The 24,394-nt window shown below is 45.3% G+C and overlaps 1 protein-coding gene across 2 annotated transcripts in view; it reads right to left on the bottom strand.

The window, feature by feature from the left end:
* The window catches only part of MME (membrane metalloendopeptidase), a 523,853-nt gene extending 506,501 nt beyond the window's left edge, over nucleotides 1–17,352 (bottom strand). Inside the window, exon 1 of one of the 2 annotated variants that reach the window (XM_085634818.1) lies at nucleotides 17,218–17,352. The gene's annotated coding sequence lies outside the window, so the exon portion shown is untranslated. Of the gene's footprint in view, nucleotides 1–17,062; nucleotides 17,190–17,217 lie in introns of those variants that run through there. The other variant, XM_085634819.1, reaches the window with a different exon arrangement.
* Between the last annotated feature and the right edge of the window lie 7,042 nt (nucleotides 17,353–24,394).

Raw genomic sequence — 24,394 nt, 5'->3', positions numbered from 1 at the left:
TTCGTAATATCCGTAGAATATTCGGGTTGGGAAGATTCAACTATTATTCTCCCATCATGACAAATTGTAATCTTCCCGCTATTTTTGGTAGGTCCTACTTCTCAGATTGGCACAGGCCTGGCATCACGAAATTGGGGGATCTCATTACTAGCGAGGGAGTCCAATCATTTGCAAACCTACAACTTAAATACAGTCTGGAAAATCAAGACTTTTTCAAATATCTATCTATATCCAACTTTCTTTCCAGAAAGGTTGGGGGCAATGCTGGATTCACGGAAGTAGAACTTCTCAACAAACTACGTGACACCACGGCCCCTCGGATAGGTCTTTTGTACAACATATTAAATAGACAAACCCCAGACGACTTACAAAAGGTAGCCGAAAAATGGCACACCAAACTCGAATCTTCACCTAGTATATTTTTTAATTCAATAGCATTGTCTCAAAATATTTTGCTTTCAGCCAAACTACAGGCACAACATTTTAAAACTATTTTTTCTTTGTATATTACCCCCAATAAGATCGCCAAGTGGGGAGCTGGCAAAGGGACATTGTGCCCCCGGTGTTCTGAGTTTGGGGCAGACCCAATCCACATCTTTGCAATCTGTCCTAAACTCGCCTCCACCCTCCTCAAGGTACAGGAATTTTTAGGGGAAGTCACCACCCAGACTATTGTGCTCACCCCCACAATCATCCTGTTGGGGACTCAATCTGAAACTATTAAGATCAAAAGTGAGGGACTAATATTCATCGCAATGGCAGTCTGGAGGATCTGCGTTGCTTCCGCATGGCTGGATGCTGATCCTCCACCATTCTCTCAGTGGCTGGCCAGACTAGTCGCTACATACTATCTAGAAAAAGCTGTTTATGCTAGGAAAGGGCTCAAAAGTCGGAAGAAGGGCCTGGATGTGTGGGGAAAGCTAACATCTTGGCTAGAGCATCCGGGTTAACCCGACCTGTGCCTTCTACCTTGTCTGTTTTCTCTTTCCCTACGTTGGTATACTCTTTCTTCTGTTTTCTGTTTGTTTTTTTCACTCTTCTTTTTCTGATGCCTGGACTATCTCTTAGTTTTTTCTCTCTCTTTATCATTTCTTCCTCTTTTTTCTCTTCTTCTCTTCTGACTCTTACAGCGCCATATAACTATGTTTATTCTTCTTTTAATGCCATTGATTCCGTTGTTCACAGAGTGTGGGGTGGGGGGAGGGCTGGGCGTCTTGAATGTCTTACCTCTGTACTATATCTTTCAAAAACTAATAAATAAAATAAAAAAAAAAGGAATGTATGTTTGTTTATACATACATGAAAAAAAAAAGAGAAAATTAAAAAAAAAAAAAGAAGTTGGCAGGAAAGCATTACAGAGTCGGTTGCTACATAATTTATTCCCAAGTGAAGAAATAGTTCCAGAGAAAATATACCAGAACATTGCAGAAAAAAATTCTGTAATCTGCTTAATGCCAACACTACGTGAGTGCTCAGTATTCAATGAGGAACTTTTGAAATTGGAAAAGGAAGAGATTAAGAAATTGGAAGCAGTGGACAAAATTCAGCATGAAAGAATTACAATTACATTAACAGGCGAACTGAGAAAAAAATTGGATTCTCTAGAGAAGAAAATTTCGAAAACAGCTGGATTAGAAAAAAATCTATATGTTTGCATGAACTGTAGAGTATTTTTAAGGAGAAATTTGGATGTTGAAAAAGGCTTAGTGAATGGAGCTATGGGTAAAGTTGTGGGTTTTGTGAACTACCAGAAAAAGATGGGATTGAATTTTTAAAAATAAAGTTTGATCAGATTGAAGAGGTTAAACACATTTGTCGTTGTTCAGTCCGTTTTTTGCTTGTGAAAGACTTATATGTACGTAGGAAGCAGTTTCCGTTTTCTCTAGCATATGCTGTAACTATTCACAAGTCTCAAGGATTAACTGTAGATTGTGCTTTTGTGAACATTGGTTCAACTGTGTTCAAAGAAGGTATGGCTTATGTTGCTTTGTCACGAGTGAAAACATTATCTGGTTTATTCATGATAGACTTTGATGACTCAAACGTTAGTGCTGATGCAAATTGTGTAAAGGAGTATAATAGATTAAGAAGAACCTATGCTCCTCATTTAGGTCAGTATCCTGTGTTGGAAAAACGTGTTGTTTCTCGGAAAAGGAGAATTGAGAATGTCTGTAATGAGGATATAGAGAAGAGAAAACAAAAGAAGAGTGATGTAATTGCAAGCAAAAAGAAAAAGGACAATGTTGAAGAGGTTGTTGGTTGTCATTTTGAAAATAGCTCTGGTGTCAACTGCTACGCTAATGTAGTGCTGAATGTTGTATTTTATCTTGAAAGTTTGCAAGAGCAGATAATAGTAAATCAGGGAAAAAGATTCTGTTCTGTGCTGAGTCTCCTTTTTGAAAAGCTGAGTATTGATAAAACTAAAATAGAAAGTGCTACTGAAATTAGAAAACTTTTAGATGTATGTTCAGGTTGTACACAGTTTTCTCAAAATGTACAGCAAGATGCACAGGAATTCTGGTTGGACTTCAGGAAGCCTCATTGCCGGGATATAATGGGAAGCTGGCTGGCATTTCACGCTCTCCTTCACTCACTTGGGGAGATATTGAACTTAACATACAGGAGACTTTATTTTAACAGTTTGCAGAGGTGGGCAGGACCCACTGGGGTGTGCATTTCAACCTTGAGCCCAGGCAACGATTTAATGGACTACAGTTACCATGATGCCATGCGCCCAATGGGGCGGGACTCTTATTAAATAAATATGGTTGCATCTATTACCACCTCTACATTTCCTTCTTGGCCACTGACGAAGAGCATTCGCTCGAAACGCGTTTGGCTGCGCATGAAGGTGGGAGGTCATGTTGTGCTAGCAACTACCGACGATGGTGTGCGATGTTTCCTGTTGGTGAGACCTGTTCACCGAGGCACCCCTCTTGTTTCTCTCTCTATATATATATATATATATATATATATATATATATATGTATATATACGCCAAGGTGTATTGAAGAATGAGTGGATGTAAGAGTGTCTGAATGGATAATTTAGTGGTTGCGTGACTGACTGTATAAGTAAGTGATTAAACATGTCTTAGTTAATGCATGGGTGAATGTCTAATCTGTGTGAATGTCTGTATCAATCTGGCAGTTGGTGTGTAAGTGGCTGCATGGATTCATGAGTAGCTACATGAGTGTCTATATGGGTTAATGATTGGTTGTCGGAGCACCTCTATGGGTGCCTGAGTGTCTGTGTGGGTGGGTAGGGGGTGTGTGACTCCCTGCATGGATGTGTGAGTGGGTGATTCACCAGGTGTATGGGTTCATGAGTGTATCTGCGAGGGGCTGTATGGGTGAGTGAGTGTGCACATGGCTTTGTTGGTGAGTGAATGGATGTCTCAGTGGTATATGTGTGAGTAACTACATATGTGAAAGGCAGTATATGTGAGTGTTGGAATATATAAGTGACCATATGTGAGAGTGAGTGATTGTGAGAGTTGCTGCATGTATGAGTGGGTGCTTGTGTCAGTAATTGTAGAAGAAAGTAAGTATGTGTTAGTATCTGTATGAATAAGTGAGGTGGTGTGTGTATAACTGTGTAGGTGAGTAAATGGCAGTGTGATTGATTCTTTGGGTGACTGACTAGGTGTGTGAGTAACTCTATGGGTGAGTGGCAGTGTGTGAGTGTATGTACGGGTGTAAGAGAGCATATATCAGTGGCTGTATTGATGGGTGACTGCATGTATGAGTGACTGTATGGGTGAGTGAGTGGATGTGTGTGTTGACCTATGAATCAGTGAGTGGATATGTACTAACTGATATTGGTGTGTCTATGGTTTTGAGAATGGTAGTATGTATTTTAGAGTGGGTGTATGAAAGGTTATATTAGGGTATGATGAGGTGCATCAGATATTAAGTGGATGATGTCATCAGTGATGTCATCAGTGATGTCATTTGGGATGTCATCAGTCATGTCACTGACAATGTCATTAGTGATATAATATGTGACGTCATCAGCAGTGCATAGCAGGGTGTGAGTTATATTTAGCCCAGCTATAACTATAACGGCTGAATTTCTCTGGTTTTGTACGAGTGAATATCAGCCTATCTATAATGTCCCTGAAACTTGTGTTTTTTTCAGTGAATATCTAAGGTTTTTTAAATGCTAATTCCTAACTATAACGTCCCTGAAACCTGTGTTTTTTTTCAGTGAATTTCTAAGGTTTTTTAAATGCTAATTTCTAACTATGCCTACATAGGTAGGACATGTACAGAAAGAGGAAGAAACACGCAGAAAGAAGCAAGGGAAGTGCAGAAAGAGGCAACAGAAGTCCAGAAAGAGGAAAACACGTGGAGAAAGAAGCAAGAGAAGCGCTGAAAGATGCAACAGAGGTGCAGAAAGAGTCCTACTTTGACTGTGCCTTTCCACAGACTCATACAAAGTAGCCTAATCACTAATCCTTCTCCCAAGATGTCCTAAAACTCACTTTTGTCTGAAGGCTCACTCTTTATCGACTGCTCGTAATGTTAGGCCTACCAAATGTATAACAGCAATCCTAACCATATCACTTTTGTAAGTCTCACCAAGTTTGTGAAGGTATGCACGCATGTTTCTCTGCTGATACCTAGTGACAAGTTACATAAAAATAAACATACAAATACTTGAATATCTGTGTTTCAAACAGCTTACTCTGTAAATTGTGTACAAAAAGGTGGATGTATTTCTTTCTGCTCATAATACAGGGCACATGGGTATTCAATTGTATATTTGAGGGGCTCTATAACACCTATAAACATAAGACATGTCTGCCTTTGCAACCGAATGACAGAGTAGAACTGAGAAGATTTGAGCACCTATAGGAGAAGCTACGTTCTTTTTCAGATGCATAACACATTTGGGAATACATGTACAAGTAGACATTAACCTCAGTCACGAGAGCACGCAGACCTTTGAACTTGACAGCTTGCACTTCCCATTTGAATGGAGAAAGAGGCGAAAGAAGAACAGAAAGAAGAAAGAGAAGTGCAGAAAAAACAAGAGAGGTGCAGAAAGAGTAAGAAATGTGCAGAAAAAGCGTAAGAGAAGAGCATAAAGAGGCAAGAGAAGTGCGGACAAAGGCAAGAGAGGATCAGAAAGAGGCAAGAGAAGTGCAGAAAGAGGCAAGAGAGGAGCAGAAAGAAGAAAAAGAAGTGCAGAAAGAAGCACAAGAATTGGAGAAAGACACAAAAGAGGTGCAGAAATAGGCAAAAGGGTTGCAGAAAGAAGCAAGAGAGGTGCAGAAAAAGCAAGTGAGGTGCAGAAAGAAGCAACAGATGTGCAGAAAGATGCGCAAACTGCAGAAACAGGCATGAGGGGTGCAGAAAGCGGGAAGAGGGGTGCAGAAAGAGGCAAGAGAGATGAAGAAAGAGGGAAGGGGTGTAGTAAGAGGCAAGAGGGGTACACGGAGAAGCAAGAGAAGTGCAGAAAGAACCAACAGAGGTCCAAAAAGAGGCAAGAGAGGTACAGAAAGAGGCACGAGATATGCAGAAAGAGGTAAGAGAGTTGCAGAAACAGGCAGGAAAAATACAGAAAGAAGGAACAAGGGTGCGGAAAGATGCAAGAGAGGTGCAAAAGGAGGGGACTGAGTTGTAGAAATAGGCAAGAGAGGTGCAGAAAGAGCAAACAGGGGTGCAGAAAGAGGCAAGAAAGGTACAGAAAAAGGGAAGAGGGGTACAGAAAGAGACAAGAGGAGTGCAGAAAGAGGCAAGAGGGGTGAAGAAGGAAGCAAGAGGTGTGATGAAGGAGACAAGAGAGTTGCAGAAAGAAACAAGATATGTGCAGAAAAAAGCAAGAGAAGTGCCTAAAGAGGCAAATGTGGTGCAGTAAAAGGAAGGAGATGTGCAAAAAGAGGCAAGGGAGGTGCACAAAGAAGCATGTGCAGTACAGAAACAGACAAGAAGGATACAGGGAGAGGCAAGAGAGGTGCAGAAAGAGGCAAGAGAGGTGCAGAAAAACCAAAGAGGGGTGCAGAAAGAGGCAAGAGGGGTGCAGAATGAAGCAAGAGAGGTGGAGGAAGAAGCAAGACAAGTGCAGAAAGAAGCAACAGTGGTGCAGAAGGAGGCAAAAGAACTGTAGCAAGAGACAAGAGAGTTGCAGAAGCAGGCAAGAGATGTGCAGGAAAAGGGAACAGCAGTACAAAAAGAGGCAAGAGAGTTGCAGAAAGAGAAAAGAGGGGTGCAGAAAGAGGCAAGAGGGGTGCAGAAAGAAGCACAAGAGGTTCAGGTAGAAGCAAGAGAAGTGCAGAAAGAAGCAATCGAGGTGCAGAAAAAGGGAAGAGAAATGCTGAAAGAAGTAGCGAGGTGCAGAGAGATGCAAGAGAAGTGCAGAACGAAGGAACAGAAATGCAGAAAGACACAAGAGAAGTATAGAAAGAAACAACAGAAATGCAGAAAAGGGGAAGAGGAGTTCAGAAAGAAGTGACAGAGTGCAAACAGAGGCAACATAAGTGCAGAAACAGGCAAGAGAACTGCAGAAAGAGGCAAGAGAGTTACAGAAACAGGCAGGAGAAGTGCAGAACGAAAGAACAGGGGTGCAGAAAGAGGCAAGAGAGGTGCAAAAATAGGGGAATGAGGTATAGAAATAGGCCAGAGAGGTACTGAAAGAGCAAACAGGAGTGCAGAAAGAGGCAAGAGAGGTGCAGAAAGAGGGAAGAGGGTTACAGAAAGAGACAAGAGGAGTGCAGAAAGAGGAAAGAGGGGTGAAGAAGGAAGCAAGAGGAGTGATGAAGGAGACAAGAGAGTTGCAGAAAGAAACAAGATAGGTGTTGAAAAAGCAAGAGAAGTGTATAAAGAGGCAAATGAGGTGCAGTAAAAGGAAGTAGAGGTGCAAAAAGAGGCAAGAGAGGTGCAGAAAGAGGCATGTGTGGTACAGAAAGACAAGAAGAGTACAGGGAGAGGCATGAGAGGTGCATAAAGAGGCAAAAGAACTGTAGGAAGAGACAAGAGAGTTGCAAAAGCAGGCAAGAGATGTGCAGGAAAAGGGAACAGCGGTACAAAAAGAGGCAAGAGAGGTGCAGAAAGAAAAAAGAGAGGTGCAGAAAGAAGCACGAGAGGTTCAGGAAGAAGCAAGAGAAGTGCAGAAAGAAGCAATCAAGGTGCAGAAAAAGGGAAGAGAAATGCTGAAAGAAGTAGTGAGGTGCAGAGAGATGCAAGAGAAGTGCAGAAAGAAAGAACAGAAATGCAGAAAAAGAGAAGAGGAGTTCAGAAAGAATTGAGAGAGTGCAAACAGAGTCAAGAGGAGTACAAAAACAAGCAAGAGAAGTGCTGAAAGAAGCAACAGATGTGCATAAAGAGGCAAGATAAGTGCAGAAAGAGGCATGAGAAATGCAGAAAGAGGCAAGAGAGGTACAGAAAGAGAGAAGAGGGGTGTAGAAAGAAGCTAGAGAGGTACAGCGAGAAACAAGAGAAGTGTAGAAAGAAGCAACAGGGGTGCATAAAAAGGCAAGAGGGGTGCAGAAAGAGGCAAGAGAAGTGCAGAAAGAAGCAACAGAGTTACAGAATAAGGCAAGAGAAATGCAGAAAGAGGCAAGAGACTTACAGAAAGTGGTAACAGAGGTACAGAAAGAGGGAACAGCAGTGCAGACAGAGGCAAGAGAGGTACAGAAAGAGGAAAGAGGGGTGCCGCAAGAGGCCAGAGGGGTGCAGAAAGAAGCAACAGAGGTGGATAAAGAGGCAATAGGGGTATAGAAAGAGGCAAGAGAAGTACAGATAGAAGCAAGAGAAGTGCAGAAAGAAGCAAGAAAGTTGAAGAAAGAAGCTAGAGAAGTGCAGAAAGAACCAAAAGAGGTGCGAAAAGAAGCAAAAGGGTTAAAGAAAGAAGCAAGAGAGGTGCAGAAAGAAGCAATAACACCGCAGAAAGAATGAAGAGGGTGCAGAAAGAGGCAAGAGAAGTACAGAAAGAAGGCACAGAGGTACAGAAAGAGGCAAGGGAGGTGCAGAAACAAGCAACAGAGGTACGGAAAGAAGCAAAAGAGGTACAAAAAGAAGTAAAAGGGGTGAAGAAAGAAGCAAGAGAGGTGCAGAAAGAAGCAAGGGAAGTATAGAAAGAGGCAAGAGAGGTGCAGAAAGAGGGGACAGGGGTGCAGAAAGAAGGCACAGAGGTGCAGAAAGAAGCAAAAGGGGTGCAGAAAGAAACAAGATAGGTGCAGAAAGAAACAAGGGAATTGCAAACTGAAGCAAGCGAGGTGTAGAAAGATGGAAGACAAGTGCAGAAAGAGGCACAAGAGGTGCAGAAAGAGGCAAGATAGGTGCAGAAAGAGGGAAGAGGGTGCAGAAAGAGGCAAGAGAAGTGCAGAAAGAAAGAAAAGAGGTGCAGAAAGAGGCAAGAGAGGTGCAGAAAAAAGAAGCAAGAGGGGTGCGGAAAGAAGCAAGAGAGGTACAGAAAGAAGGGAGGTGCAGGAAGCTGAAAAGGTGTGCAGAAAGAGGCAAGAGAAGTACAGAAAATGGAAGAATGGTGCAGAAAGAAGCAAGAGAAATGCAGAAAGAGGCAAGAGATGTGCAGAAAGAAGCAAGAGTGGTTTGAGCACCATTAGTACCAATTTAATATTCACATTTAGCAATAAGTAACAGGTGACAATTCAAGGTTTGCAAAGGGCCTTCCACCTGCTCCAACACTTGTCACTGCATTTTTGTTAACGTTTGAACCGTTTGAGCTAGAAACAAGGTTTTTGTTAAAATTTGCTGATTATGCCGCAGATAATGGATTATGTGGCAAATGCAAAAAATATATAGTTATGCGGAAATCAGTGCAGCCAAACAGTTGCATAATTCCAGTGGCCCTGCTCATACCTCTGACTAGGTCCAGAAGTGCTCCTCAGTGCTCCCTTCTTTTTTTGTGTCATTGAGTTCATATTTTAGCTTCTATGGAAATGAGGAAGACTAAACCTGAGGTTACCACTCCACAACACACACTACCATACCACAAAATTACTCTCCATAATACATAATCCCACAGAGTGGTGGAGAAAGGGCCTGGGCCTCTGACCAGCACTCAGGAACTCCGCTGTGTAGGACTTACAGGAGGTATCAGGAGGGCTTCTTGGCCCCCAAAGTCCCTCAGTAGTAAAGGGGACTTAATCCCCCAACCAGTAGTGTGCAAGGAGGTGCGATTGCAGAGTGGTGGAGAAAGGGGGCATGGCCTCCGAAGACCTTTTAGCAATCCCACTGTGTGGGACTTAATTAAGGTAACAGGAGGGGTAGTTGGCCCCAAGGACATCCTTGGGGGTCAACTTCCCCTCCTATTACCATTAGTAAGTCCCACACAGCAGGATTGCTAAATTCTCATAGGTGGCCGCACCCCATTTGCCCACCACTCTGCAAACACGCTCCCTGGCGTGCAGAAAGAGGGCAGAGGGGTGCAGAAAGAGGCAAGAAAACTGCAGAAAGAAGCAAGAGAGTTGAAGAACCAGGCAAAAGAGGTTCAGAAGAAAGAAGCAAGAGGGGTGCAGAAAGAAGGGAGGTGAAGGAAGCAGAAAGCGTGTGAAGAAAGAGGCAAGAGAAGTGCAGAAAATGGAAGAAAGGTGCAGAAAGGAGCAAGAGAAATGCAGAAAAAGGCAAGAGAGGCGCAGAAAGAAGCAAGAGTGGTTTGAGCACCATTAGTACTAATTTAAGTACCACATTTAGCAATTAGTAACAGGTGACGATTCCAGGTTTGCACAGGGCATTCCACCTTGCTGTAACACTTGTCGCTGCACTTTTGGTAATGTTTGAACCGTTTGAGCTAGAAACAAGGTTTTTGTTAAAATCTGCAGATTATGCAGCAGATAATGGATTATGTGGCAAATGCAAAACAAGTAGAGTTATGCAAAAATCAGTGCAGCCAAACAGTTGCATAATTCCAGTAGCCCTGCTCATACCTCTGACTAGGTACAGAAGTGCTGCTCAGTGGTCCCTTCTTTTTTTGTCTCATTGAGTTTATAGTTTAGCTTCTATGGAAATAAGGAAGACTAAACATGGGGTTACCACTCCACAACACCGACTACCATACCACATAATTACTCTCCATAATACATAATCCCACTCTCAATAATTCCTATACACTAAATACCAAATACATTCTATGCACATAATTTCACTGCACAGCATACCTCATAATTCCACTACACACAACGTACATCCAGTTAGCAGTGAAAGAACAAACGTCAGACCAGGGTCAAGCACATTCAGTCCATGTAAAGTAGAAAGTGGTGCAATCACTTCCTGCACCCGCCGTCCGGAGATGCCACTAAAAACCAAATTTTCAAGAAAGATGGAAGGTGCACTCATTGTGAAGTCAGTAAAACAAGCAGAAGTCTGTTCCAAAAGTACTTCTTTTATTCCATTGATTCTTAAAAACTGGCACAGAGCCAACGCGTTTCATCCCAATTTTGCTAGAGCGAACTTCGTCAGGGCTGAAACATCATAGACAATACATAACATAAATACCACATTTAACAAACATTGAAAAAACATTTACAATTACAGATGGCCCACAGACTTATGAAAGCAAAATGTTACATAACACATTCACAAACATCTAAAAAAGGCAAGCGTCTAAAAAAATAATATGTAGATAATTTCAGATGACCCACGTGCATATATAACAAAAATTCACATACATCAAAAAACATGTGTATTAAAAAACTTTACATATCAAAAATGTATCCCAAGAGCATCAATAAAACCCACGAGTAGAAAACTTGGTAATAACCCAACAGTAGTAACTGCATGTTTATGACAGTAACACTATTGGTAAGCGAATACATTTATATGCTCCTATATGAATAGGAACTATCCAATCTCAACTCTGTTAAAAGGAAACTTCTCAAATATGGACATCATTTTGTGTGCGCTCGTATGGCAATGATTGTTTACACCGAACAATGAACAATAATAATATTGAAAAATGAATAATTTTATGCACTCCCTTTGATAGTAGTTGTGTACCTCAAAAAGAATTAACCAATGAAAATATTAATAAATGAATAATGTGGCTTCTAAAAGATCTCTGTCCAAGCTGTATAATAATGAGGAACTACAGAATGAAATCGCCACTTAGCCAGCTACACATAGTAACAGACTACAACGACATTTTTTGCATAATAGTATGGACTGTATCTCAACAATAACCAGCTGGTGGATAATTTTCAATAGTGTTTTGAGTAAAGTTAAGGCCTCAGAGGCAAGAATATAGCCTCAGTAGTAGTGTGTATTCACGGAAATCTAAGAGAGAAAAGGAAATCAAGGTTGTAAGCCGTGATAGGATTTAAGACCAATAAGATGAATGACCAAACAATAATCCCATATTTAAAGAAACGAAACATACTATTATGAACGCAGCCTCATGATGTACAACAGAAAAAAAGGAGCAGCAAACAGGATGATAGGAGAATGTGTGTTCCAAAAATTAGTGTCTTATATTGAAGAAAGGTGAAATCCCCTAACACACAATCGGTTGTAGGGTATCAAATATCCCAAGCACTGTATTTGAGAAAATGAGGAAATCCCACTCATCAGCGTCCCAACAGGGGACAAATTATCTCTGCGGTGAATTTGTCGCCTTCAAGCTACTGTGATGGGACACAACACAGATAGAGAATTACACCATTTTTTAGGTTAAAACTTGATATGCTCTTCATGTGGCTCCTATCGATGAACAGTGACATGATGCCATAGGGTACACTTTTTTCATCACCCTCACCCGTGGACTCCTGTATATCTTCCCCCCTGTCAAATCCTTAATGGACCTGGGCCTGGACCAGTGCTCAGGAATTCCGCTGTGTAGGACTTACAGGAGGTATCAGGAGGGCTTCTTGGCCCCCAAAGTCCCTCAGCAGTAAAAGGGACTTCATCCCCCGACCAGTAGTGTGCCAGGAGGTGCGTTTGCAGAGTAGTGGAGAAAGGGGGCGTGGCCTCTGAAGACCTTTTAGCAATCCCACTGTGTGGGACTTCATGGAGGTAACAGGAGAGGTAGTTGGCCCCAAGGACATCCTTGGGGGTCAACTTCCCCTTCTATTACCATCAGTAAGTCCCACACAGCAGGATTGCTACGTTCTCATTGGAGGCCCCCCCCCCCTTCTTTGCTCACCACTGTGCAAACACACTCCCTGGCATGCAGAAAGAGGCTAGAGGGGAGCAGAAAGAGGCAATAGAAGTGCAGAAAGAAGCAACGGGGTGCAGAAGGAGGCAAGAGAACTGCAGAAAGAGGCAAGAGAGTTGAAGAACCAGGCAAAAGAGGTGCAGAAGAAAGAAGCAAGAGGGGTGCGGAAAGAAGCAAGAGAGGTGCAGAAAGAAGGGAGGTGCAGAAAGTGTGTGCTGAAAGAGGCAAGAGAAGTGCAGAAAATGGAACAAAGGTGCAGAAAGAAGCAAGAGAAATGCAGAAAGGGGCAAGAGAGGCGCAGAAAGAAGCAAGAGTGGTTTGAGCACCATTAGTACCAATTTAAGAACCACATTTAGCAATAAGTAACAGGTGACAAGTCCAGGTTTGCAAAGGGCCTTCCACCTTGCTGTAACACCTGTCGCTGCATTTTTGGTAACGTTTGAGACAGAAACAAGGTTTTTGTTAAAATCTGCAGATTATGCAGCAGATAATGGATTATGTGGCAAATGCAGAAAATGTATAGTTATGCGAAGATCAGTGCAGCCAAACAGTTGCATAATTCCAGTGGCCCTGCTCACACCTCTGACTAGGTCCAGAAGCGCTCATCAGTGGTTCCTTCTGTTTTTTTGTCTCATTGAGTTCATAGTTTAGCTTCTATGGAAACAAGTAAGACTAAACCTGGGGTTACCACTCCACAACACAGACTACCATATCACATTATTACTCTCCATAATACATAATCCCACTCTACATAATTCCTATACACTAAATACCAAATACTTTGTATGCACATAATTTCAATGCACAACATACCACATAATTCCACTACACACAATATACATCCACTCCACTTAAAAAAACATTAGTAAAAAACTATACCCCGGGGAGGTGGCAGTCCCAAGTGATGCAGGGGCCCTGTGGGCCCCTGCATCATATTTTGGCATTCCCCCGGGACCTGGCCCACCCAGGGGCTTAATTAATCAAAATGGTGTAGACTGCACTTCGTTTATTTATGTTTTTGGGCGGATTCGCGAACACTACGTGAATCCAGACGAAATATTTTTTTTTCATGCTTTTTTTTTGTCATCAGGGTCCCTGTGGGACCCGTTGAGCAGGCCTAGGGGGTCAGGGTGTTTCTATCCTACCCCCTTTTCTTGTGTTGTTAACTTTTTTCTTGTGACTCGGTTCAACCGAGTCACAAGATGGCTGCCAACACTTCCTGGTTGGAACTGTTGGCAGCCAATCAGAGTCAAGCTCGAGATCGGTAGGGTTCACAGATCCACTGCAGTCACCAGATATTAATATTTCTAAATATATGAATTTCTCAGGAACTACTGGATGGATTTACACCATTTAACAAAAAGAATGCACTCTCTGACCAAGAGCTACCTTTCTGCCAAATTTTGGTGTAATTCCATTCAGCATTTCGGGCTGTAGCTACGACAAATGTTTCCTATGGAAATTAACATGGACAAAACTTGTTTTGGGACCCCCTTTTTTCTTGGCCCCCCACTTGACAAATCACCCCAAAACTTTCAAGACAGGAGCTGAGCCGGAGCGGGCCACTCGTTTTGAAAATTTTGTGAAGATTTTACAAACAGCGCCAAAGATATTGACAAATCAAAAACTATCACTACCCAAAATTTCTGCAAAATGCTGTGGAATGATTCATAAATATGTGAAATGCAATTCTGTAATTTAGCGACTTTTTAGCGTGAATATATCCTTGTGTCAATTTTTAATGCAAGGACACATTTTGTGATAAAAAAGTGCAAACAAAATCCTAAAGCATCACGAATAATAGCAGATCGCCATTAATAGTGCATTCTCTGTAAATGTATACTGTGAATGACACATAATTATGTAATTTGGCATACTGGCATTATTTCAGTCATTCCGTGTAACAAGCGTAACACGAAATTACAAAAATTGCGCCACGTAAAGAGTGGATGTGGCCTAACGCCTAGTGTGGTCGACCTCAAATCTGGGGAACCAGGTTCGAGCCTTGGCAAGGAGGCACAACATCCTGTGATTCTTGGCAAATCACTTATCTCCCAGTGCGCAACAAAAAAAATGAATGTTTCCTCATGTAACGCAACTGGTGCTCATTTAAAGTGCTCTGATACCTGATACCTTTGGGTCAAGTTTGTGCTATATAAAAATATGAAAAAAATGTGAACATATGCCTCATCCTAAACTCTGCCATCTCTATCCCTCACCCCAACCCTAAACTAAACACTCACCCTACCCCTTCACCTCACCCTACCACTGCTCTTACCTGCTGTTTTTTATTACCTTGTCCTCCTTTTACCTGTTTGGTTCCAGACTAATTGTTTTCCCTAGTTGCATAAAAATACACAAAATTCAAACCAAATAGTTCAAACTAGCCACTACTAACCGAACGTGGGCAGCATCCAACAAAAACATTATCCCCTAGGAAATGTATTTTTACAAATTAATCACTCTGGGGCATTTTGCTCATAAAATGCCATTAATGCTCATGGGACAGTATCATGAAAGGCTGTGCTGACTTTGTGCAGAGTCGAGTGTCTTATTTTATGCTCTGCGCTGTAAAATGTGCACCCATTTAACATGAGGGCATATTATAGAGACTCTCTTTCTCAGTACAGTGACAACTGACAATTTGTATGCGCTTGCACTGTTTAAAGCACACTCATTTATCATGGGACTGTATCATGAATGGTTGTGCTGGCTACGCGCAGAGACAGCAAAACACACAAGATGATGGATGGAATGTTGCACATTGGCAAAACATTCACCCCCAGTCACAGATCTGGGTTTAATCCATCGTTATTTTGTACACCACGCCACCCCAGTTCAGACATGGCCATATGCAAATCAGTCTTGACACTGTGCCTCATGGGAACAGTCCAGCCGGAACTGCCAAGCCATGTCTTCCCTGGACCGGAATCAAGCATCCTAGGACCGGCAGAGACAAACATCTATTTTTGTATGTTTTAGGTATCTAAAGTTTATATATATAACCAGTGGTGTAACAAAGGTCACCGCAGCCCCTGTAGTGCTGGGGCGAGCTCCAGGGGACCCCCTCAAGGCAACACCCTTGCCTGACAGCTCCAGAGTAAATACAGAAGAGGCCCCCCTCCATGCACTTTGAGGGGGGCCCCTTCAAGTTTTGTTACGCCGCTGTAAATAACTCAGAATTTCTCTTGAGTAAGTGCATGGACCTTAGACAGAACTAGGTGGAAACAGATAGCTCACTGTCTCGGACATGCCCTACTATCATAAGTAGAGTCACAAAAGTAAAAATGTACAATGTTGTGTAGGACAAAAGTATTAAGTATGAAACCTAATGTATGGGACACAGAAGCCAGCCAGCATTGCTTTGAAATCAATAACACCACTCGATAGATTCTGTCATCCTCCTCCTAGCCACCTGATGTGCCCCCCCCCCCCCACTCCTCAAGGCCCACAAAAAGTCCTACTGTAAATGATCCTCCTGGTCTGTCGTGAATGACACCAGAAATTAAAAAAACACTCACATCCCCAAGAAGCTGCAAAGTCAGCCCTCTAGCTTCATATGGAAATAGTAAGCCACATATAAATTTGGGTACAGGACTTGAGATGTGAGTATGCGAAATGGACCAGTCGCCAGAAAAAAATTCTGTTAAACACCTCAGACGAACTCAGATAGCTTAATTTCCTTGGTGTGATTTAAGTAAGAACCCATTCTGTGTCTATGGGGAAATGTGTTGCCTTCCTACACCCTTTGTATTATTTATAAAAACAAAAAATCCTCAGTGGTTAAAATCAGTGATTGAAAGAGAAGGTGCAATTCTAAGATCTGCCATCATTTCCGTGATAACGTTTTTAAAACCATGGGTGGTTCAGCGATGACAAGAGCTAATCCCAACCTGTAATTTAATTATATAATGCAACAGAGACGTTACGTTGACATAATAAGCACCTTATACTAAATCCGGTGAGGGAAAAGGTGTGTATATATCACTGCTATGTGTATGCATACTTCTCCGGGTACTTCAGAAAGCCTTCACTAACTGCCCACCTAGGCAGAATGTAAACAAGTAGTTTAACCTTTTCCGCACCGACTGCTCTCGGTGGGTGTTCTGCCTATAGAACAGCTTTCTGCCTGACCTTTCCAGTGGATGGCGTAACGGGCCGACTCTCCGGGGCTCTGGGCGCTGCGCATAACAGCCAGCCCTTCCTCTAGGCGCTCTCTCTCACAAGGAGCTCTTGTGGGAAGGCTCCTGTTCAACCAACTCGCAACGCAGTCTGAAATTCTTTACCCCTAGCTGACCCGGTGAATTCTTGGAAAAATAACAGCGTGGGTGCTGAAGGGTTCGGATAAGCGGAACGTGTTGTGTCTGCGCCACTCTTCGAGTTGGAGGATAAAATATAGGTTCATGAAACGTTGAGGCGCTTCGACATGTATAGTACAAAAATGGGGGGAAAATGAAAAGTTATAACAAGCAAAAAAAAAAAAGAAAAATACATCGATTGGAGGACAAAGACTGCGGTTCAGTGATCCAGTCGGCTCATTGCTGAAGCTGTTTCTGGTTGGCTGCATCTGGAGGACAAAGGCACCTTACAACATGCCAGGTTCATTGGTTTACAAGATTAATGTTATTACTTGTAAAGCGCAAGCAAACACTGCCGTAAGCTTCCTGGCACTATCGACGCGAACAATAGAATGCAATGTACCGAGGTGATATCACTTTTACTCTAGGTTACTTGCGCACCAGTCATGCCCCAAAGTGGAATAAACAAGTTAATAACGAATTTAGCAACATTTTTGCTGTATCGTAAAAACCGTAGGGAAGAATTTCAAAAGTAGATGACTAGAGATGTGCAACATGAAAGTATCCGATATTCATTCAAGCAAATTACATTAGCTACAGCTAAAGCAGAAATGTATCAGTTTGGACCAAGAAATCGGCGCAAAACTCACGTCACTGCGAAGTGGCCGTCGTTCGAAATCAGGGCGAAGTGGTAATGGGCAGATGTGGCCGGCAACCGACAGCTGTTGCAAGGAGGCAAGTAAGCTCAAGGGCACTTAAAAGGATGTGTGCCTCGCCATCCTACCCCTCCCCCTCTCTTACTCACCAGGTGTGGCTCCCGGAACTGTCTCGGGGGTGCCCTCTGGCATGGCCGACAATCAAAAAGTGGGACGTGACCTCCCTGGAACGCGCTGAAGAGAGCCGCTGTCCATTGAGTACAGGTGAGTCACCCCGGGCTGAAAGGAGTGTAGCGCTGCCTGTGTGTTTCTGGGCGCTCGCAGCTCATCTATCCATCGCTGTCAGGACAGACAGCAAGTGCCAGAGAATCATCTTCCAACCGCGAGAGACCGAACAACGAGGATATCGTGACATACAGCACGTCACGAGGGCAGCTTATATAGAAAAGTACACATCAGAGAGATCGCTCCCAAGCGAACACAGACTCCTTCACTCACTTGGAGTATCCAATCGCTCTGACGGATGTTCTCGCAAAGCCACAAGGATCCTGGGTCCCGGGTCCTCGCCTCATATGATAGAGCGACGTTAAATCAAATAGATTACACACAAACAACATTCATTTTAGGAGACCAAAAGAGTGAAAAGCAGACGGTCCAGGGTGCGACCGACCAGTGAACCTAATAAGTACAATACAGCTCCGCGGTAAGGTTTCTACGCAGGTCTAGCCACAGAACTGTTACCCCGACGTGTTCTACATCTCAGCTCCGCACAGGACTCCGAGGCTCAAAGACCGGGAGTTCCGCGCTCCGAGGGAAGCACGCACGCTCTGCTGGCTGCAGGGACAGAGCAGGATGTAAATGAAGCAAACCCTTCGCGTGAGAAGCAGCTTGGCTTGACCTCAAGGGTCCGCTCTTAAAATCTTAGTAAAAATTTGATCCGGCAGGCACTGTCTTTACTTTGCCCCTGCCACGCGCCCAGCTTTGCAAAACATTCCCCGATGAGCTGAACAGGGAGTGTTTTTCTGCCCGAACGGCAGCGACCTTGCTTGTGACACTGGGCACAAGATGGTGCTGGGCTGATAGTGCCCAACCGCAGCTGCTGCTGCTGAACTGGACTTCTAAACGCTTAACTAACACTATGAACACCAGGACACCTGGGAGAACAGCTGTATGGGTTGCTTGCAGTAGTGTAGGCTTGCAGGGGTGGGCGGGATGTTCCATTCCACCTGTGGAATTTGCAGAATTTTGGCCACTCCATCTTGCTCTTTAGCGCAGAGTTTGCCTAAATCCCTCCAGTCACCACGTGGCGGAATTTTTCTCCTGCAAGGCTCAAGAATATGCGTGTGGGATTTGCCAGCCCCTAGCGCAATTTTCTAACACTGGCGGTCGCCGGCATTCACGAGCGGTCGCAGTCAGAGAGCTGTAGTCCACGTAGATTTGCTGCAGCTCGAGTAGATTTTCTACTCGAGCGGCAGCAAAATCAACTCCAATGGCCGCGTACTCTTACGTATGGTGTAGTTTGCGCTCATTTTCTGCACAGTTGGCGCTACAGGCAGTAAGTTGCAGTGCAAGCAGCATAAGATGCATATTTTCCAACTGTTGGCAGACTTCCTTGGAATCTCCCGGACTTTATCTGCAACCTTGCAGTATTCCACGGAATGAAACTCTGAGAGTTCCGCCCACCCCTAGTCATGGGCCCCAGTGCAAGAAGGAAGTCATGGGCCCCAGTGCTGTTTGAATTTTAACTGAGGCTCCCTGATTTCCATTTTTAATGATTTTTACAGATTAATACAGACAGAAAGTATTGATTTTCTTGTCTGTATTTATTTTTAAAGAATGTATGATGTTACAACGCATACATTTACAACGCATGCCTTTACAACGCAGTTTTTACATCGCAACATCTTTTACAATGCATTCTTTTACATCGCATGCCATTACATCGCATTTTCAGAAACTACCTTTACAATGCATTCCATTACATCGCATTATACCTTTACAACACATACCATTACAATGCATACCATTACATTGCATTTAAGGTAAGTGTTGGATAGTATAGGGGTAATAATTACTATTCTAACTCCAGTGAGTGCAACAGTAGGGTAAGTGTTGGATAGTGTAGGGGTAACAATTACTATTCTAACTCCAGTGAGTGCAACATTTGGGTAAGTGTTGTATAGTGTAGGGGTAAAAATTACTATTCTAACTCCAGTGAGTGCAACAGTAGGGTAAGTGTTGGATAGTGTAAGGGTACTATACGTTGTAATGGTATGCGTTGTAATGACTTGCGATGCAATGCCTGCGTTGTAGTGACATGCATTGTAATGACATGTGTTGTAGTGACATGCGATGTAATTGCTGAGTTGTAATGACATGCAATGTAAAGAATGTTGCGATGTAATCACTGCTATGTAAAGGTAGCGAGATGTAATGACTGCGCTGCAACTATGCGTTGTAATGGTATGCGTTGTAATGACTTGCGATGTAATGCCTGCGTTGTAGTGACATGCATTGTAATGACATGTGTTGTAGTGACATGCGATGTAATTGCTGAGTTGTAATGACATGCGATGTAAAGAATGTTGCGATGTAATCACTGCTATGTAAAGGTAGTGAGATGTAATGACTGCGTTGTAAAGGTTGTTTCCCATTTTTAAATGTGGATAAAAATGGAAATTGGGTGGCTTTTTGAGTAATTCTAAATACTGTCTGCCATGACTGCCAGGCCAATAGATGTGTGGATTGATAGAAAAGGGGGTGAAAAAAGAAAGGAATTTTAGTAAAGAGGCTTTAACAGTGGTAGATATGCACAAGGTTGATACTGAAATTTGCATATTTTCTTACAAGTGCACTGATTTATGTTCTGCGGATGTTCACAGCACTAAAACCTGGCAGACATTCACGCATGAGTGCATATTTATCAGTTAAATACATGCGAAAATATACTAATTTCACCTTAATTTTTCCACAAAACCCAAAATAAATATGGATAAATACAGATGAAATTAGCAAAAAATAAATATGGATAACTAATGACTGTTAGAAATGGGGGTCTCTAGTTGGCAAGGGCTTGCACCTTTGTCCAAGTAGGGACCCTTCTTACCAGTCAGGATTAGGGAGTTGCACTACTAAAATTACCCCTGCTCACCCTCTTGGTAGCTTGGCATGAGCAGTCAGGCTTATCTTAGAGGCAGTGTGTAAAGCATTTGCACATAACCAACAGTAATACAGTTAAGCACTACAAAAGAACTCCACACCAGTTTAGAAAAATATCCAATATTTTTATATACTTAAGACAAGACCAGAAACTATAAAAATCCACCATACTGTACTTAGAAATCTTCAGTTATCAAAATCGCCTTGAAAAACAGTTCCTTGAAGTCGATAGCTCCCTCTGCGGCTCTCACGGCGTCGTGAACAAACAAATCTAAACAGTTCTGGCTGACCGTGGTGTCGCGGACCAGCTACGGTGTTGGGAAAACACTTAAAACAGTACCTTTAGAGATGCAGGGCGTCAGCGACCTCCCGTTGAGCTTCCAAAAGCACGGCATCCGCAGGCATCGGTTCCGGAGATCAGTGCAGGAGTCGTCGGGCCCTTGAAGTCACACGCGTTGCAGATCGAACTCCTCGCAGTTGAAGTCAGGAGCGCTGGCATCGGCAGGCATTGGGTGCTGCGGTGCGAAGTGCTGCAGTGCGTCGAGCGATGCCCTCAGGTCGCTGTGCCAGCAGTGGCTCAGTGGTGGTGTCAGAAGGCGTTGTCGGTGAGACCAGGGTCGCGGTGCAAAGTGATGTGGTGCTCGTCACGGTGCTGGCAGGTCACTGTGCAAGCAGCGGCATCGCTGTTGCTGAAGCGCTGTCCTCGGCTGACGAACTGGAGTTGATGGCACCGGCGTCGGTAGGCCAAGGCAGTGCGGGATGAGGGCAGTGCGTCATGTAACTTTACGAGCGGTGCACTTGAACCATGGTGCAGGCAGCGGTGTCGATTTCGGCTTGGAGCTTCGTCGTCGGGGATACCAAGGCTGCGGCGTGAAGCGATGTGGAGTGCAGTGCCCCCAGGTCATGGTGTGAGCAGCGGCTCAGTGGCAGAATCAGCAGGCGTCGTCGGTGAGACCAGGGTCATGGTGCGGCATTGTGGTGGCGCCCGCTTTGGTGCCTTCAGGACACGGAGTCGGCAGGGGCATCGTAGACGGCATTGGGATGCTTTTTCTTCTGTTGCAGCACAAAACACACAGTCCCCCGTGCTGAGGGCAGAATAACTTGAAGTCTTTGTTGTTCCTGAGACTTCTTGATCAGGGGTCAAGGTCTATCTGAAGCCCTTGAGAAACTCACAAAAATAAATTACAGAAAGTTCAGTACAGTCCTTTCACTGCCCAAGACAGAAGCAGCTACTGCAGGTCAACGCAGCAAAGCACTCAGAAAAGTGGTAGTTCCTCTTCACAGCTTCTCCAGCTCTTCTTCTTGGCAGTCTTCTTGGTCCAAAAGAGTTCTAAAGTTCAGGGGTTTGGGCTCCACTTTTTATAGCCCAAAATCCTTCGTCCTCTCAGGCAGAGAGTGTCTGTGCCCAGCTAGAACCAGTTCTGCCCTCTCTGTTGTGGCTTCCCGGCAGGATGTAGAGACAGCATTGTCAGAGGCAGACCAGGCCCATTCATGTGAAAGGAAATCTCCTCCCCCCTGCTCTAAATGCAGCCCAGGTCTATTCGCCCCTTTCCTGACCCACCTAGACTATCTGGAGTCTCTTCTGCTCCCCAGTCCCTGTCATCCAAAAACCAGACAGTCAATCCACAAACCCAGCAGAGGCCTGCTGGATGGCTGAGCAAGAAAATACCTAGGGGTGCTTTAGCATGGCGGGTGGACTCCAGTCCGCCCGCCACCCTAGCGGTGCTGGGACCGGCCGCCAGTGGTGCGGCATCCCGCACTGCCAATTAGGATGCGACCGCCATCCTGGCCGTTGCATCCCCCATATCCAACATTGTGGCGGGTGGTGCTGTGAGCAGCACACGCCACAATGTAAGAAATGCATGTTGTGCATTGGCATGCACAACGTGACAGGCACCGCGCGGTATATGTATGCCAATGTATGCGGTGTATGCCAATGTAGTGGAGTAGCATGGGTACCCCCCAAGTGCAGCTCCACAGCCCCCCACACCCCCAGGGGCCCACAACAGGCCATCAAAACGATTCCCGCATGTCACCAGGCAGGTCGCTCCCCCCATCCGCCATGCAGCCCCCTGTGGGTTGAACCTCCGTTGCCGCTTTTGCCGCCTGACTGCTCGCTCCCTTTTTTATTCTGTACCCCTGCGCTTGGCTTTCTTTGCCACTTTGTTTTTTCATTCTGTGCCCCTGTGTTTTGCTTTCTGTACCCCTGTGCTCTGTTGTCCCTCTCCCGCTGTCTTTTCCCGCCGTTTTTTCCCCGGGTTTTCCCCCCGCCGCTGAACCCCTGCGGCCCCGCCCCCTTCACTCCCATTGGCCGCCTCGCTCCCACCTCCCAGCTGCTCCTCCCTCCCTCTGCCCTCATATGGAGGCCGCGAAGTGGCCGCACGTAGCGGGCGCGCCGCTGGCGTGCCGAAGGCGCGCCTAAGGCAAGCCCGTCTGCGCCCGTCCGCGCCTGGACCGCACCCAGCACCAGAACCCCTGGACCCTGCACCCCCCGCAACTCCAGACTGCACTACGACGCAAGCACCCTCCACGCACTCAACACTAGACGAGACCACCCCTGCTACTGGGCCACCCCAAAACGCACCCAGGGGCCTTTCACCTACCGGAACTGCAGATTCACCAGCATCCAACCCTCCACACCACCAGCCAGAGAACCCAACCACCTCCGCTGCATCCTCCTCAACACCCGCTCCGCTCGCAAGCACGCCATCAAACTCTGGGACCTCCTAGACTCCACCGCCCCGACGCCGCCTTCCTGACAGAGACCTGGCTGAATGCCACCTCAGCACCAGACATCACCATAGCCATCCCACAGGGCTACAAGATCGCCCGCAGAGACCGCACCAACGGAGTGGGAGGAGGAATCGCCATCATCCACAAAGACTCCATCAAAATCTCAACGAACACCGATGACAGCCTCACCACCGCCGAGCACATGCACTTCCAGATCCACACCGACCCCAACACCACCCTCAGAGGAACTCTCATCTACAGACCTCCCGGACCCCGCCCACAGTTCAGTGACACCATCGCCGACCTCATCAGCACCCACGCCCTCACTTCCACGGACTACATCCTCCTCGGGGACCTGAACTTCCACCTCGAGAACAACAACAACGCCAACTCCACCGCCCCGATCGACAACCTCGCCAACCTCGGACTCAAACAGCTCGTAACGATACCTACTCACGCAGCTGGACACACGCTCGACCCCATCTTCTCCGCAAGCGCCCACGTTGCCTTCAACCACACCACTGAACCACACTAGACCGACCCCAGATGCGTCCACTTCACCTTCAGAAAACCCACCACACACCACCGCACCCAACAGCTACCACGCCGCTGCTGGGGGAAGGTCACCGAGGACCAACTGACTACCGCCCTCACCCTGAGACCACCCACCGACCCCACGACCCAGACACCGCCGCAACCAACCTCACACAGTGGATCAACGACTGCGCCAACACCCTCGCCCCTCTCAAGACCTCTACAACCAACCACACCAACAAGAAAGCCACCTGGTTCACCGAGGACCTCCGGATCTCCAAGCACACCTGTCGGAAGCTGGAAAAGAAATGGCTCCATGACCGAACACCAGACAACCACACAGCCCTCAAGAGTGCCACCCGCAGACACCACCAACTCATCAGGACCACCAAGAAGACCGCCTTCAAGGACCACCTAGACAACAACGCAAACAACACCAAAGAGCTCTTCAGCATTGTGAAAGAACTCTCCAACCCCAGCTCCAACACCAACGACATCCAGCCATCTCAAGACCTGTGCGACTCCCTGGACACCTGCTTCCACTGCAAGATCACCGACATCCACGACAGCTTCAACTCTGACCCCCCTGCACCCACCACCGAGTCCACCACCCCTGCGACTACCACTCGCACCAGTCGCCTGACTGTCTGGTCCAGCGTCAGCGACGAAGACACCATCAAAACCATGAACTCCATCCACTCCGGATCCCCATCGGACCCCTGCCCTCACCATGTCTTCAATAAAGCCAGCGCAACCATCGCGCCCCACCTCCGGAAAACAATCAACTGTTCCTTCGAGACAGTAACCTTCCCAGAAAGCTGGAAGCACGCCGAGATCATTGCCCTTCTGAAGAAGCCCAAGGTGGACCCCAAGGACCTCAAGAACTTCCGGCCCATCTCC

The sequence above is a fragment of the Triturus cristatus genome, chromosome 11 (genome assembly GCF_964204655.1).
Source record: "Triturus cristatus chromosome 11, aTriCri1.1, whole genome shotgun sequence".
Classification (NCBI taxonomy): domain Eukaryota; kingdom Metazoa; phylum Chordata; class Amphibia; order Caudata; family Salamandridae; genus Triturus; species Triturus cristatus.
Note: the sequence above shows the minus strand (reverse complement) of the source record. Positions and strands in the feature narration are given on the sequence as shown.